Here is a 16,009-nt window from a genome sequence, read left to right on the forward strand (position 1 = left end):
CACCATTGCTGAGTATTTTCTCCTTAAAACTGCAGTGAAAAAAAGACAGCCTCAAAAACGCGGCTCGATGGTGTTTTAAGCCCCCAATGGCTCCTTAGAGGCAGCTAACCCTACCCTCAACCTTAAACCTACCCATCCCCTCGCTGCCTGGAAGGCGCCGTTGGGGGCTTAAAACACCAAAAACGCGGTTTGAAATCGCTGGTTTTTATTACGTCACAAACTACCAAGTAACCAATCCCGTCAGCATGCCGGCGGGCTTTAGCATATCATTAACTATGCTGCAAAGCAGGGCAGTCTCAAGAGAAGCCAGGTTACCCCAGCATATTTCTGTTAATATGAAAAATCGAGTACAGCAATATAGCGGGTGAATTATGTGTATGATGTATATTACGATGTTATGATGAACTATATGCCTTTCTCCACTTTCTAAGGATGTTAATTTTTAGAAGGCAGCTGTCTGACTCTGAGATGGTGAACGGGAACATGGTTTGTGTAACATTAGCAACACATTATTAGCTGTTTAATAAAGTAGTCAAGCAAAAGGATAATCATTAAATACTGTTATGTGCCCAACGTTGTAGAGAGCGATACATAAAACGCATTACCATACTAACAGATCGACTTGATACTTGAGCCTGTATAATTCACTCTTCCACCACTTCTTCTGAATCAGTTTCTGGTTCAAACATATATGACAGAATTAAACCAGTATTTTTGTAAAGTTGATCGAGTGGATCAGCTATTCTGAGATGGTGTGAGTGGAGACGGGGCTAATTTGCATATTAATGAGGTTGCGTATACTAAATGAAGCAAGGGTGTAGAGTTACATTCAAGCTATTTTAAGGCATGAACTTTTTTTTTTTTTTTCACATGAAATTTTGTTGATCAAACATTAGTTTTAAGAGGTAAAATTATTGACTACAGGGGACTTTAAGTAATGACTCCATCTATAAAGACTGTCCATCTATAAATAAAGACTGCAGAGACAAAAGCACTGTGGATCTAGTTGAGTACTGATTCACTGTTGTGATGATGCAGCTGTGTTGTCCCTGCACTTACTGTAAATGCTGCTCTAGATAAGCCAGGTGAATATTTCAAGTGCACCTCATTCATCCATAATCACACACATTCACAAACAAAACCACACCAACATAAATAGGAGAGGTCAGGAAACAGCAGTGAGGATCAAGTACCTTCTGTGCTTCTAAACACAGATTAATTTGTGGGCAATATGTGCAGTACACAAAGAAATGACAAGAGGTATCTCTACAACTGATCTAGAATGGTGCCGCAAGAGTGGTCTTTAATGAGCCGAAGAAAGCACACGTCACACCTCTCCTCATAAACTTGCACTGGTTGCCAGTTGCCGCTAGCTTACAATTTAAGGCACTGATGTTTGCCTACAGAACAACCACTGACATTGCACCCCTATACATAAACTCAATACTTCAGACCTGTGTGCCCTCCAGAGGCTAAAGTTCTGCAAGTGAACGGCGCCATCCCAAAGAGCACAAAATCTTTTCCACTGACCTTTACCTTGACTGTTCCAAGCTGGTGGAATGATCTGCCTAACTCAAATCGAGCTGCATCTTTTTCGTCAACACTTAAAGGGATAGTGTGGGCATCTGACGTGAGTTCACGAGAGCGCCACGACGCACGCGCGAGAACTGAGATGATGACGCAGATGGGTCTCAATGTAGTGTTTAAAATGGTTCTAAAGCGTGCATTTCCTGGATGTCCGAATCGTGAGAAACCAACAAGAAAACGTAAAAGTGCCTTACCAATGCCGCAAAATGAATGGCTTACCTTTCACACTTTCCCATCAAATGACCGTGAGCGTCATCTTCTCAGTTCTCGCGCATGCGACGTGGCGGTCTCGTGAACTCACGTCAGAAGCCCACACAGAAGAAAATGTTATATTTCGTTATATTTGTGTTTTTTTGCGCACAAAAAGTATTCTCGTCACTTGTTAAACTTAAGGTTGAGCCACTGTAGTCACTTGGACTATTTTAACGATGTTTTTACTAACTTTTCTGGATCGGCTGAATGAAATTGCCTAGAAGCCTATGAAGGAGTGAGCCAGCTCTCAGATTTCATAAAAATATCTTAATTTGTGTTCCGAAGATGAACGAAAGTCTTACGGGGTTGGAACAACATGAGGGTGAGAGATTTTTGGGTGTACTAACCCTTTAACACATGAATTCTAACCCTTCCTATTCTATAAAAAAGACTTGCTTCGTGTACTGTGCTAGACTAACTGGGACTAGTCATTACTTGCATATTGTTGCCATAATGTTGGCCTGATTGCTTTTTTGTTCTCATTTGTAAGTTGCTTTGGATAAAACGCTCCTGACCAGAGCAAGAGAGAGGAAAACAGATAAGGACAGAGAAAGAGAATGACAAAGAGTGATTTCCAGGAGGCGAACATCCTGACCCCCATGTGAGAGGTGAGGGAATTATTGCATCACTCGAACAAACTGCACTGTTTACAGTATTACCATGAAGCCTAGAGCCCATCTTTAACCATGCAGGGGCCCATACACCATACAGCAACACACACACAGACACATTCCATTAACCAGGGGGCCCAGGTAAAGGCTCCATTACAAATCTACACACTCGTCCACACTGCACAAAAACATTCAAACAGGTCTCTCCATCACATGAACATACAATGTGTGACATTACAAGAACTCACAGATTCATGCTCGCACTTGCCACTAAACATTAAAGGGTAGCTGACATGAAATATTTTTGGAAAGGGTTAAGGTTAGAGCTAAATTTACTTAACCCACAACCATCACTTAAAGGGAAAGTTCACTCAAAAATGAAAATCCTGTCATCATTTATTCATCCTCATGTCGATTAAAACATGAGTGACTTTTGTTCTTCTGTGGAACAAAATATTTTAAAGAATGTTGGCAACCAAGCAAGGACAAGAGTATGTAAAGACATAAAGTAGGGTATACCTGAACCACACACACAAAGACATTCAAAATATATTTTTATGTTCCACAGAAGAAAGTCATACAGGTTTGGAATGGCATGAGGGTAATTTAAAAAAAATGACAGAATTTTAATTTTTCATCCCTTTAACTAATCCACAACCAAAATTAAATAAACTACATCATATTCTTATAATAAATATAACCTAATAAATAATAATAAAATTGTAATAAGGTTCCTCATTTGTGACTCATTGTGGATATTCCTAAATTAATAGATTTCATCAAAACCCATTTAATTATTCTAATTATTATTATGCAGGCAGCTTTTAGCTTTATATGCGTATTGCACCTGCTTATACATTCATATACATTTCACTTAAAATCTCAAATCTAAAAAATGTCCATGGACAGCTGAGCTATCTTTAAACTGTTACTTGCAAAGTCCAAATCATTTCCTGAACCACAACAAATAGAACCCAAACACACACTTCCAGCCCAAATAGCAGGAGTCCAAGGCCACAAAACTATTAAAATTGAAATAAAACCACTCAGTTATTCCCTTAAACGTTTAAATAAAAACTAAGTTGTGCGGAATTTACAACTTAAATTAAGTTCATTGCATGCACCTTTTCAACCACTTTGAACAATATGACAAGTGGAAGGAAACTATGCTGTCACAACATTTGAAAACATTTGTACAGTGTAATTAAATCAGAGGAGCTCCTACGTATTTCTCACACAAGTGCAAATGGATTCAAGTCATTTATAAAAAGTTTCAATAGCCTATAACATCGATATTGTCTTAGACAGGTTTTCTGCTGCTGGAGACACTGGTTTCAGCGCATTAAACAATAGTGACCCATTATGACTGCATTCCAAGATTTCAGATCAATCCGGAACCATGGCAGTTTAACCAGCAAAATTCCCAGACAAAACATTAGAAAGTTTTCAGGAACATAATTCCATTGTCCAAAAACCGAACGTGTTTAATTGTGCACTCATTCAGTCCATCGCGCCCGGGATAAAAAGATTAAGGTAAGAAAACGCTCGTGGTACAGTGATTCGACCCGGTGATTCCGTTTCCACGCCACCCTCACACATCAATTTCTCAATATTCACTTACGAGTCCCACTTAGTTTCCCCATAGACTGTAACTAGAAAAAGCGCAGGATCCAATGGAAGCCAACAAGCTTATTAAACGCGTTAAAAACAGCTCCACAGACTTAACAGCTTTACTTTATCATTTGTATTATAACTTATCTAATACGTAGCCTAATATCTTACCGTGCGTTAAGGGCTACAGACAGGTCCACACTTCACTTTTGCCCTCGTCCGCGCCTCTCATATCAAGCCACGAGTGAGCTCGCCTTCACCATAAACAACCCACGTAAGAGCCACTGTGAAGTCGGACAGAAGTCAAAATATGCATAAAACACGCTAACTGAAGAATCCCAAAATAGAGCGGAACAAGAGAGCACGCGACTCGGCGTTTGGGCTACGTTTTTTCGTTAACGGGTCCACATCCTCCGCTCACGAGCGCCTGTAAACAGCGCTGAGCTGATGCGAAGTACGAAAGTAGGTCAGACGGGAGCTCAATACTCAACCAACGACATCACTAACCGCCCGCAGCCTCACACACACACACTCCAGAGAAAAGACACACAAATGCAAGGACGGCCTCGAACATAAACACCCGGCAACAATCATTTTTAACACATTTTCACAGACACAGACGATCCGCTCTTTTTGACCCTTGGTGCATGTCATGCTGCTGACAGCTCGTGTGTCTAAGCTGAGGGTCGCCTTTCACATATTATGCACATTTGCCTCAATAGAGTTGCATTAGTTAAATATAACAATTTCCTGCAAGATGGCACACCTCTTTGTAAATACAATTATTATTATTATATAACTATTATTATCACATCAATAATAATTTTTTTTTTATAGTGCCTTTCTAAAACTTCAAGGTTGGTTGCTTTACAAGACCATGAAGAGCTCTGAAAGTCAAGAGAAGTATTTTAAACAGATTATGGAATGAAACAGACAACTAATGCATTTTAAACAGGGTGTGTATATACAGAGCGCTTGGTGTAGAAAAAAATATTTATATAAAAAAAGAAATATATATGGTGCAGTATGTATACAGATGTGTAGGATACAGCACAATGCAACCTGCATGTAAAAATCAATGACAAATCAATAGTCATGGTGGTTGGTGGAATTGACTGCATATATGTCCAGACTTAATAGACAGGGTAATGCTCAAATTTACAAGAAGCTGAGCACGGCTACCTTTTGGAGGCATGTGTGTAACTATTCTGCACTATTTTGGAGGTAGTTTCCTCACATATTCCAATGATGCGGCAAAGGGTGAAACTGGGTCTGTTGCAGAAGAGTCGGTGGAGCTGAAATAATGATGACAAAATTAAATGATGTTTGTAATAAAATAAAGTGACTCTTTTAGAAATTTGCACTGAAACTATACTGACAGCAAAGAAATGACTTTAGTAATAAAAAATAAAAATAAAAATCTTACAGGACAAAATATGCATAAAACGTCAACACAAATATATGTTCACAAACACATCTTTTAGAGAGGACATCTTTTAAATCCACTCAAACAGCTAAAGCAGAAATAATGTGTGATGTTGGAAAGCACAGTCTCAGGACCAGTATCTGTTGCCATGGCAAAAACCGAATCCTCCATCAGACCCTCGGTCCAACATGGCTGCTGGGCAGAAGAGCCTTTCAAACACATCGGCAGTGTGCCTTTAAAGGCTCGGTGCATTTTTACTGTACTCACCAAATAGATTGAATTGCTCTGCATTATTCTTAAAACTTTAATGGCTTTAGTTGCCATGATGTTCACACAAAAATAGCTGCAAAACTCTCATAATTATTATAAAACCAAAAGTAATGAAGTCTAATTAAAGTCTGATTATAACTCTTAAAAGAGGGAGTCTTAGATTCATCATGCGATGAGTCATTGGGGATATAAAAAGGTCAACAAAAACAATGTCTTTCTTTCTTTGCCCTTATTTGGTTCCTTTCTTGTTTTTTTTCTCTTTGTAATTTCTTTTATGTTTTGCTTTGTCACTGGTTTTTTTTTTTTTGTCAGTGCTACTTTAGTTTGGAGGCAGACTGCGGCTCTGTAGCTTTAAAGAACTAGGAATATGGGTCAGTGGAACACCAGCACAAGTGCGAGGGAGTAACTGAGAGAGAGAGAGAGAGAGAGAGAGAGAGATAAAAAAGAAAGAAAGGGAGAGGGAGAGAATTTAAACAACATAGCAAACAACATTCACAAGTTCAGGAAATAATAACAAGAACTTCCTCATTAGAATCCAACCACAGATATGCGTCAAGGGTGTTAGTGAGTGTGAGTGTGTGTGTGTGTGTGTGTGTGTGTTTGTGTGCACACAGCCTACATGTTTCTGTGGCAAACCAATAAAAAGGTCAAGTGGTTTGCTCATAAGGAATTGACAAATCAGTGATTGTTCCCTCTGCTTATGGTTTAGGAATTTTAAACGAGTGTTGATGGTTATAATCAAGCAACAGGTAATCACCCAAATGCACAAGTATTTGTCAAATCTTGTTGTTTGTGACCTGCAGCATGGCTTGTTTACTCACTGACACAAATTACAGTCAGATTCATTTCAGAAGTATAGGTTCTGTTGGTCATTCTATTATAATCTCTCTGTGGATCTTTCGATATCTCTCCCACTGTCTCTCACACACTATAAAAAAAATCTTAGGTTACGACTGTAACCATAGTTCCCTGAGAAGGGGAACTCAACACTGCGTCTAGATCGGCGCTATGGGAACTACATCAGTGTGACCGGTGTCTGAAGCATGTGTATACACACAACAATTTCATTGGCCGACAACCGTCCATGACGTCACTACTGGAGCACCTGTGGGTATAAGAGGGCAGATGTCATCAAGTTCTTTGTCTGAGGGAGACATGCAGGTGAGCCCGAGAAACTATGGTTACTGTCATAACCTGAGACGTTCCAAAGTGGAACTCAACACTGCATCTGGATTGACGCTAGGAGGAACAAATACCCACTCCGCCATCCTGAGGGAAGGCCTGCCTCATTAGCTGTGCATATGCACACAGCCACAATGGGCATAGCATTATTGACTCTATATGGGCTTGTCTAGCCAGAAGTCAGAAGCGTCAATCATACAGGGCGCATCCTAAGATTCATAGACTGTCAAGTGGTAATACTTCCTCGACCATTACCCAAGCTCATATGCCCCGTGACAAGAAAAGTCCTGGCCTTTTTCAATCTTCGTCGCTTCCTTGTGGACCCAGCCTTAGCCACCTACAGCCCAGGTGCAGGGCTCTAAGCTATCTCAGCTTCTTTAGTTGACACAGCTATCCGGGAATACTGGCCCAAGAAGACTATTTTAATACGTTACCCTGGCCTACCACTACCACTAGAGGGAGCAAAGACAGTGTTTTTCATTTAGAATAACTATTCACCCTCATTGCTAAAAAAGAACTCTAACCTCTAGGAAACTGCAGGGGAGCTACAGCTGTAATACCCTAGAAAGATTGGGGGAAAGTGCTCACACCCTGCCTGGACTAGTCCAGAGCGACTCCCAAGCACCTGACAAAAGTGTCTGAAAACAAGAAGAGCTGACATAAGGCAAATTAACCTCTACTTGCTAAGTTCTAAGGGATCGGTTAAGGCTCCAACAATGAGTGGAGGACCCTACTTTAAAACCACAACAGTAGGGGAAGGTTCTACTCTACATTCAACTGCCCGGACCTGTCTAGGGTCCCAAGACTCCCAGCACCTGACAAAAGGTGCCTGATAACAAGAGGAGCTGCTAAAGATAAATTAACCCCTACTTGTTAGGTTCTCTGGGACCGTTTGAGCTTCAACAGGGAGTGAAGCAGTGGCGATTTGTTTAAGACTGCAAGGGAAGCTCAACTTCCCCTATAATGTCAAACAATGAATGGTCAAATATGTACTATTGTATTAACATTTTATTGACTAAAATGTGTTAGAAAACGTTTGTCTCAAAGACGAGTTCGTTCAGAATCAGTTACATACAGCAGGTCGGCTGACTCGATTTCCTTCTCATACATTCCCGTAGCGACACAGACAGTGCATTTCCCTGTTGAAGCCCAGCTTCCATTGACTTCAATGGGGCTTTTTATGATGTAGGCCGAAAATGAGCTTCCCCTCTTTGAAAGACCAGCAGCAGCCACTGGAGTGAAGGTACCCCATTTTAAAACCTCGAGGGGAGCCATCCTAATTAAAGACCCCTCTTGGGGGGAGGCACGTCAACACTCATCTAGGACCTGCTATAGCCCATGCTAATTTAGATCAGCACTAACCTGTATTGACCTAGCAACAAGCCATTCACAGCTCTATTCTCAAGCCCTGTGCCAGACTAATCACAAGGCAGATCATAAAATAAACTAAGCACGCCATTTACTTTATCAGTCCAGCCTCAGGGCCTGATGTAGGTGCTTAAAAATATAAGAACTAGCAGGAGGAGTCCTGAAAGGAAAAGGTCTCCTCATCAGACTCCTCCCACACTCCGCCTACAATCCCTGCGATAGATCCCGCCTTGCCACTACAGCTGCCAAGAGACCTGAACCGCAGGGTGTAGGTGCTCAACTCTCATCCCTCAAGAAATAGTAAAGCAGAGATGGAGCTTTTCACTGTGACTGCATCACAAATCATGCATTCAACTCTCGAGAGAGCTGAAAGCTCTCCGTTCAAAGACAGATTCTTATTACTCAATCGGGAATGAAGCGTGAACAGAGTATGCTACCACAAATTCTGACCACTATCCCTCGGGTGAGAATCAAAGAAGATCAAAGTTACTTACCAGTCTCTTTCAGTCATACTCGCGAATGCATTATAATGAGCAGGAGTCGAACACACTCCACTTGTAGTGTTTGTTTTACATGCGTATACAAACAAGCGTCACCTAAAGACAAAAAAAAAAAAGTTGATGACATCTACTGCAGGTGACCTCTCATACTCACTGGCGCTCCGGTAGTGACGTCATGGACTGTCATAAGCAATGAAATTATCATGTGTATACACGTGCTTCAGACACCGGTCACACTGATGGTGTTCAAAATAGGGCTGGACCCGAATATTCGAATATTCGAATATTCGTTCGGTGGGTTGGTATTCGATTTGAAAATTTGACATTCGAATATTCTTTTTTTTTTTTTTTTTGCACACCTGCAGTTTTCATTCGCGCTTGAATAAGGCCGGCGACACACTGGGTGCATGGCGTGTCCGTTTCTATTTCGGCTCCCATGTTTGAGTTTGGACACTGCCTGCGTGAGACACGCGCCTAAGGCGCGGCTCCAGCCACGCGGAAAACGCGTGCATGCTAGAAATAGAACCGACGCCTAGTGTTCCAGCAACGGGAGTGTTCTCTGGCTAGAGCGCAGAACAGCGGAGTTTGTATGGACCGAAGTGCATGCCTGAGCTTGTGTTTTGGGTTAAGCTGCGTTGCTTTGACATTGTGGAAAATGGAATAATAGAAACAAAATGTATTAGCCTTTTTACCCGTTATCATCAATCTAAATTAATCTCATTTTTAATTTAACTTAATTTTGTTTTCTTTATTTAAATTTCGGTTTTCTTTATTTAAATTTCGTTTTTCTTTATTTAAATTTCGTTTTTATATATTTCAATTTCATTTTTCTTTTTTAAATTTAGTTTTTCTTTATTTAAATTTCGTTTTTTCTTTATATAAATTTCGTTTTTATTTATTTAAATATACCCTTTACTGTTTCAGTAATTTGTTAGTCAGAAAAATATTGGACTACCTTAAAAGTATTGCTTAAGTTAACACACCTGTGTGTGTGCGTTTTATATCACTAGTGCAGTGTCCCGTTCTCGGAGCTTATAAGCCCTGCTTGCGTGAGGTGCGCCACTTCCCGCTCACGCTGTTCTGTAGTTTACTAAAAGTTTATTAATTCTGAACTTGTTGCGTCTCGCGTGTCCATCTATATTTTTACCAAATGCGACACTGCACTCCCTTGTGAAGTCGATTGGATGAACGGTTCTCGAAATAATCAAAATGCAAACGGACAGACAGACACATAGAGATTCCTGCCTTTATTAGAGAGAAGAATATGTTCAGCACCCTCTCTCCGAAGCTTCGAATATTCGATGTTCATTACTACCGAAGCTTCGAAGCTCAAAAAATGGTATTCGGACCAGCCCTAGTTCAAAATAGCATCAATCTAGATGCAGTGTTGAGTTCCCCTTCGAAAGAGAACTTGAGTTCAGTTGCTGCCTTAAATTTTGAAGTACAATCAACTTGGCTGTATAAGCCATTTTAACTTAAAGCTACACTGTGTAACTTTTTTAGTTGATTCTTAGCAAAAAACACTTAGTTCTTTCAAAAATATATGTGCTCATTAATATATATTTACTTCTTTCAAGTAATAAAGTATTATATTAAGTTTATAATCTGCCATTGAAAGTACATACGGGTGAGGGGTTCGAATGCCGGTCGCCATGTTGCCCCTCCATCTTGAAACTACATTAGCCAAAGAGGGACATGCCTGTAAATTCAAGCTTCGCCTTTTGCGTTTTTCACTCAGTGACACCGTGACGAATGCGAGGGGGAGATTACTCGCGAGCTCGCGAGTGCCGGTGTAGTGCCGAATTTCTACCCCCGCCAAATTATTACCCCCCTAGTATTGGTAGGTTTAGATTAGTTGTGGGGGAGGGGTTAGGATTAGGGGTGGGGTTAGGATTAGGCAATCAGGTACTGACTTCAACGAGGGGGGTAATAATTTGGCAGGGAGTCGAAATTCGGCACAACACCGGCAGATTTGAAAGATAGTGTGGTGTGCGCGTGCGTACTCACATTTGAAAGAGAGAATTAAAACGTCAACGCGACAGACAAATCAGCAAGACCATAGTCAATATTGGAGTAACTTTTCCCAGATGGAAAGAGCTCATGAGGAGAAAAGATTTTAAAACGGACGCCGAGGTTGCCTGCTTTCTTCTCGACAGGTAATTCAGCCTGTTGTAATTCATTTGTGTAAATTCGAAGTTTTATAGTTGCTTGTCTAACCATAGCATGGTTGTGCATAACGCCAGAACGACCTCTAGTATAACTTCATCCTCGCGTCAATGGGGAAAAAGTATTGTTTACCTTGTAACATAAATCTGTGCTGCGACGGATCACAGGTGATGAATAGTTTTAAAGGCGCAATTTTTTAAGCTATATATAAAAAAAGGACACTGTAAATTTTTGTTATTTTTAATTGCTTTTACTTTGTACACATTGTAACATTGCCTGATTATGCTGGGATAGCCGATTCCAAGGGTGACGTTTACCTCCTGACATCTGTCCTGTAGACAGTTTTATTCATTTTAGACGTATTGTTTATTATTGTCATGGACGAAGTGATAACTGGAAGCCATGTTAATATTGGAATAATACGGCCACCGTAGGAGTTTAAACGCCCTCGGAATTGAGAGGAACAGAAAATAATTTTCACTGGGTAGTCATATACAATTTCACCGCTAGATGGGGGTAAAAATCACACAGTGTAGCTTTAAATTACATTAAACTGAGAAAAAGAGTTGAATCAAAAAAAAAGTTGAGAATTGTTTAACTTATTTTGATGAGCTAAAGCAATGTAGAAACATATGTTGTCAACTTATTGATCATATCATTTTTTGCAGTGTAGTTAAATCTCATATAACTTATATTTTTTTCTTTTTTAAATTGCTCAATTTATTTTTGTGAATTAAAGTGATCTAAAATATATACATGTTGCCATGACTTATTGATCATATCAAGTTAATAAAAATGATTTCTGGAAAGCTTTTCAATTATGCTAGGGCTAGAATGTTTTTATTTAATTTACAAATTTCTACAAAATCTGAAGTTTTCGATCGCTAGTTTGATATGTTCACCGACAGCCGATTAAAGATAGTTGCGATCAAATTTTACCTCAAGCGAAATTCTAGCAGCATCAGATGATGCAATTAGTGAGACAACAACAAACCACCACTTGCTCCACACATATCGTCTTTGTTTTTTTTCCATTTTTCTTTTCAAGTCAAGTCATGATCAAAATGAACGCTAGATATTGTTTTTATTTGCTAGTCACCATTTCAATCCCACATGTAAATGCGGCTCAGTCACCGACCATGTCATGGATTGATGTACAACTTTCAAATAAGTCTTGTGTGCATCCGTTTTTAACGCGTCTTGACTGCCATAGTCTGACATGAACAACAACTGAGATCAGTGTGACATAGTGATCAATTGCATGCAATTCATAATATGCAGAAGATTTCAACGTTTGATCCCCGTTGTTTCAGTCAGTAAGCATAAGTTTAACCTCTCTGCTTCTATTGTTGAGCCTTGCACAAGATTATGTAGGTCAGCTGGAGTAAAGCAGTAGTTTTCTTCAATCTCAGCGGGCAGGAAAGTCTTGTAGACGTTTAAAACCCCACAGCCAGAAATACACCTCTAAACTGTATGATCATTTCACAGGAGGCCATCTTACTCTTTGAGCTGAGATAATTGCTGCTCTCTCTTCCTCCATCTATTCACATGTGCTTCATCCTTCAGTCTATTCATCCATCCATCTTTCTTTCTATTTATTCACTGAGCACTGTCATCATAACGGGCTGTTCTGGGCTCCTGCCCTTTATTCTTATGTGTCATTGTGTGTTGCAATTATCCACATATGCACTGTAGTAAACCCACATTGTTCTTTTATAATTGTAATTATCTTAATGTGATCTGACCCAGCTAAATGAAAAAGCTAATCATCACACATTAGATCAAGTAAAAGGGGCTGTTCATAAGTGTGTGTGTGTGTGTGTGTGTGTGTGTGTGTGTGTGTGTGTGTGTATTCTCTCAATACTGTCAAGAGTCATTAAAAGGATGCAGTGTTCCACCTCTCTCTTTCTGTGTTTATGTGTGGAAAAGAGAATAAAGAGAGGCAGAAAGAAAAACAGAGAGTGAGAGTGAGGGGTCTATTAAACAGAGTTAAGAGGGAAAAACACAAACTAATTAAGGGAAGAGAGACTATAATTAAAATGGCCTGTTTTTAATTTAACAGTGAGCTACTTTATATCAAACAGAACAGTGATCACTTAATTATACAGGCAAAATCAGAGAGAGAGAGAGAGAGAGAGAGAGAGAGAGAGAGAGAGAGAGAGAGAGAGAGAGGGGGGGGGGGGGGGGGGGGTTAGTAAGATGTTGATTGTCTGCAGTGAATTCTATATTCATTCTAGAGAAAAAAAACAATCAACCATATTGTTTTTATAACTGGAAAATTCATTCTTTACATTAAATATTTTAGTATGGAAGCCCTAAGAGGTTCTGCACTGCTTTGTTTTAATATATAAATAATAATAATAATAATAATAATAAAATAATAATAATAAAAAAATAATAATAAAAACTTCAGTTGACACCATACAGAATGTAAAAACCCGATCCAGCTACAGTATGAACAAAGGGCTCTATAGCTCTTCATTTCCATCTTAGGAATCCTGCTAACTGTCTTGCCACTGTTAAACAATCAAGTTATAATTAATAAAGTACATGAGCTTGACCAGAACATATTTCTAAAAGCCTGATATAATTTATTTTCTAGAAATATTCCTTTATTTACAATCGAGTCATTAGTTTTTCAGCATAATGGAAAAAATGCAAGTTTATGTAATGACTTAAAAATGCAATTTAATATGTACACACACACACACACACACACACACACACACACACACACACACACACACACACACACACACACACACACACACACACACACACACACACACACACACACACACACACACGAATTAAAACAATAATTTCCTAACAGGTTCAAGAGATGACAGAGCTCAACAACAAAAAAAACAGTATTGAGTATCAATTTGCCTAAAATATTATTTACACATAATCATGCATTGATTCTAACAGTAACAAGAACATACAAAGCTTTCAATTCCGAGAAAATTATTCCATTCTGCATTTTTCTAATACATAATTCATTATAATTATATAACCAGCCAAATTTACCTGAAAACTTTTCAAAAAAATATTTCAAAATGTCTTTTGGTGTGTATTTTGTTCTAGTCCCTTTTAATTTAGCACAAATTGAGCTGCATTAACAAGTTTGTGTAAAACCTGATCATGTTCTGCATGATTCGAGATGATCCAAAGAGCATCTTGTGGAAGAAAATCTGACCTTTTGTATAAATGAGTTCACACGATCGGTTTCATACATTTTATTATTTGATTAGTGCCCTTAATCTTAAATATTTCAAATTCATTTTATATTTTTCAAAATCCTAAATGATTGTTTATTTCCAAGTTTAAATGGAAAACATCCTGTAAAAAATTATTGTAATTTTAACTGTGAAAGTGCAACAGTAAAAACCTGTTAATTGGTTAAAGGAGAACTCCGGTCAATTTTAACATTGAGCTCATTTTTTTGTACATTTGGAGTGCTGTCAATACAGAGAACAACGACAAAAATCGGTGTTGCCTACACCGAGTTATTCTATTTTTAAAATTTGCACCCTGTTGACTTCAATGGGGCAAGTACTAAACCTGCTTTTAGCCTCTTAACATCCTTAATGTGTCATTACAAGTGCACAGAAAATGTGAGTGATTCCTTCAGAGTGAACACGAGTGAGTCTGACTGCAGTAGATGTGAAAGAAATGTATAAAAATGATGTTATTTAAGCCAGCGCAAATACCTGTTTACATCCTGTTTTTCGGTTGAAGTCCAAAGTAGTCGATTGCAGAGTTCACACGCATAGGTTTAATACCTATGATCACGCGCGTGAACTCGGCAATCGACTACTTTGGACTTCAACCGAAAAACAGGATGTAAACAAAGGTATTTGCGCTGGCTTAAATAACATCATTTTTATACATTTCTTTCACATCTACTGCAGTCAGATCCACTCGTGTTCACTCTGAAGGAATCACTCACATGACCTGTGCACTTGTAATGACACATCAAGGATGTTAAGAGGCTAAAAGCAGGTTTAGTACTTGCCCCATTGAAGTCAACAGGGTGCAAATTTTAAAAATAGAATAACTCGGTGTAGGCAACACCGATTTTTGTCGTTGTTCTCTGTATTGACAGCACTCCAAATGTACAAAAAAATGAGCTCAATGTTAAAATTGACCGGAGTTCTCCTTTAACAGTAAGTTCCTGCACTATACAGAGAAAAACTGTAATAGATCGAACCTTACATTTCATGCAATTTTACAGTAAAATACTGTTAAATGTACCATTTTTTTAAAGTAAAAAGAACAAATAATTTACAGTGGAAAGCCATAAACTGACATTCCCAGAATTCCCTGCGGTGGCACCTCACATTTGATGTTTTTTAATTATGTTTCTTTAGTTTTATTTCTTCTTATCAGTTATGTATATTAGGGTTTTATGTTACATATTATGTTGCTTAAATTGTTTATTGCACTATTTAGTGTCATATGTGTTACCCTGATGGTGTTTTTTACTTTTTTGCATGACACTGTATGCACCTTCTATATATTATGTTTTACCTCAACTTGAGAAAAAGCTATAGAGTGGTGCAGGGATGGCATATTTTTGTAGGCCAAAACCCGGAAATGAGTTCCCATTTTAGTACTTCCGGTTCCATCGCCCTGAAGTCAATGTTTTTTTTGAATGGGTTTTTAGTTAAATGCTTGAAATAAGGTCTGTGGTGAACACAAGCTCAAGATAGTTTCACGTTTTATTCTACGACATACATCAGTAATATTGTAAGCATCGGTTGCTAGGCGGATCTAGGCACAGCAATTCTTTTAATAAAACAAAAACTCAAAATAACAAGATACCCAGAAAATGAACAGAACAACCCATCGATATCTAACGAAGACAGATGAACTGAGGAAAACACAAAACTTAGGGTACGTTTACACGACGACATGCTTAAAACTGAGAAGTTTTTCCTTTGAGTTTTCGGCGTACAGACAACTCCAATATCAAAACGATCCCCATTCACATGGATCTGCGAAAAACGGCTAAAAACGCTGTATTTTGCTGG

The 16,009-nt window shown here is 38.9% G+C and overlaps 1 protein-coding gene across 6 annotated transcripts in view; it reads right to left on the reverse strand.

The window, feature by feature from the left end:
• npas2 (neuronal PAS domain protein 2) overlaps positions 1-16,009 on the reverse strand; it is a 64,510-nt gene that overhangs the window by 32,844 nt on the left and 15,657 nt on the right. Inside the window, exon 1 of one of the 6 annotated variants that reach the window (XM_079870486.1) lies at positions 4,233-4,559. The exons of 4 other annotated variants lie outside the window; for them this stretch is intronic. The gene's annotated coding sequence lies outside the window, so the exon portion shown is untranslated. Of the gene's footprint in view, positions 1-4,232; positions 4,560-16,009 lie in introns of those variants that run through there. One more of the 6 variants, XM_079870484.1, reaches the window with a different exon arrangement.

This window comes from Squalius cephalus, assembly GCF_949319135.1.
Source record: "Squalius cephalus genome assembly, chromosome: 5".
Taxonomy (NCBI): domain Eukaryota; kingdom Metazoa; phylum Chordata; class Actinopteri; order Cypriniformes; family Leuciscidae; genus Squalius; species Squalius cephalus.